Source organism: Triticum aestivum, chromosome 1B (assembly GCF_018294505.1).
Source record: "Triticum aestivum cultivar Chinese Spring chromosome 1B, IWGSC CS RefSeq v2.1, whole genome shotgun sequence".
In the NCBI taxonomy this organism is placed as follows: Eukaryota; Viridiplantae; Streptophyta; class Magnoliopsida; order Poales; family Poaceae; genus Triticum; species Triticum aestivum.
This window is the reverse complement of record NC_057795.1, coordinates 331,981,734-331,984,060: the sequence shown is the minus strand read 5'-3', so window position 1 is coordinate 331,984,060 and position 2,327 is coordinate 331,981,734.

The following is a 2,327-nucleotide window of genomic DNA, read 5'->3' as shown; positions in this document are numbered from 1 at the left end:
ATAAAATACCAAAAATATATTTATCTTATCATACTATCTTTATTAGATCTCACTTTCGCAAGTGGCCGTGAAGGGATTGACAACCCCTTTATTGCGTTGGTTGCGAGTTCTCGGTTTGTTTGTGTAGGTGCGTGGGACTTTTGAGGAGCCTCCTACTGGATTGATACCTTGGTTCTCAAAGGGAAATACTTACGCTACACTTGTTGCATCACCCTCTCCTCTTCGAGTAAAACCAATGCAAGCTCAAGACGTACCATTATACTACATATAATATATTTTATCTCTACTCTTATAAAAAACCGTAGTTGTTGATGATGGTGTGCCTGCCATCCTGCAAATAGTCCGTCCAATTTATATCTGGCGGATAGGAAGGAAACTATGGCAAGTTTGAAAAAAGACACCCACACCCCTCTCCATATTTGCAAATTAGGCCCCTTGATCATGTTGATGTTCTCTGGAACACATGGGCATCTTGCTAGCACTACGTATAATACATAGAACATTGACTATAATTTGGGCTAATGTGTGGCTTTTGCAGCTCAGGTCTAAATACTTGTCATAATGTAGGGGGCAGGGCACTATACTTTGTGTGATAAACACGGTGTACGTATGGAACATGGTTTAGATTATGAATATATAGTTAGTACATCAAATGTACTATTATTTGGAATCAACATCAAGTGTATTCAAAAAATAGAATTCGAGTTCATGTAGTACACATAATTCATATCTATCTCTATAGTAATCATGTGGTGTGTTATTAAGGTAATACACGAATGATGGTTGAAGTTGGCAACAATCATGATTGTAGATTCTTATTGAAATAGAGAAACGAATTCAAATTTAGTTCGAATTGCAGCGGTAGTATAGACATTTGGAATGCACTAAAATGTTGGTATGCGTAGGTTACATGCATTATACAGCAAACGAAAAAATTTAATCGTACATAAAATGGATTCATACTCCCTCCTTCCATCTATATAGGGCATAATGAGATTTTTAAGACCGCCTTTGACTATTGACAAGATTAATAGGACATGACATGCACAATGTGAAAATTATATCATTGAAAGAACCTTTCACAGACGAATTTAACGGTGTGCTTTGTGTAAGTTGCATGTCATATATTATTGCTCTAATATTTGGTCAAAGTTAGCGTCAAAAAACGCATTAGGCCCTATATAGATGGAAGGAGGGAGTAGCTTTGAATAGCATTTGTATAGTAAAATGGGGCAAGACTCTCTTTTTGTGTGGTGTGGATAGTTTTATTTTTTTCATTTTCTTTTTGGTTGAGGGAAGTGCGAATTGATTTGGTATGTACAAGTACAATATTACTACACGTTAGGCTTGTCCCTAAAATTCAACCCACATCTTGTTATATCCTGAAAATTCAGATATCGTGCTCCCAAAACTGGCGCCTTCACAACCCGCGCCTTGCTATCCCGAAATTACAACGCGCACGAAAACTCCCTCCAGCTGCCAAATCCCGACATGCGAAATCCCCCTTCTAACCCTGAGCCGAAAGGGCCACTAGTTCAATTCGGTGGGGGGTACTTTTGTAACACGCCCTACATTTTGGACAAGCGCGTCCCTAAGGCATGCTTCACCCCCTCCCATCGCCCCCTTTTCGCCATTCAAAATCCCAGGCCGCCATAACCTCTCTGCTCCAGCCGCGAAACCCACCCTCCTCCGTCCGCCACATCACCGCTGCCCAGCCGGAGCATCTTCCCCAACGACGTCGTCCACCGCAACAGCTCGATGTCCCTCGTCCACCTCCCCGGATGAGGATCCATCGTCCATCTCTCCGTCCCGCCGGTTCAGCCGCCCCATCCTCCACCTCCAAGGAGCTGCTCCGGCGACCGCCTCGTCTATCGCGACTGCTCCATCCCCATAGCGCCGCCTTAACCTACTCCACCGGAATCGCAACATCCTCACCGACTCCTCGGACGAAGCCGAGGCCTACTCGGCGCCACCAAAGAGGTTGTACACTCATTGCATCGCACCTTCTCCTTAACTCGACCTCCCGGCGCCGATGGTGCTCCATCCCGCACCCCCATGGAGCGGCTACCTTGAAGCCGGCACCGCTGACGACATCTCCACGACGGCTCTCCCCCAGTGCGAGGCCCCTTCAGCGGCGGCAGCCATACCAGCCGGATCTGCTGCTGCTGCTCTGGCTCTCGCTCGCTTGCTCGCGTTGCTGTTGCTCTGGCCCTCGCTCGATCGCTCGCTCGCCCAGCTGCTGCTGTTGCTCTCCCCCTCGCTTGTGCTGCTGCTCTGCTCCGATTAAGCCACACTTCAGTTGACTGAATCGACTTTTGGGTCAGTCG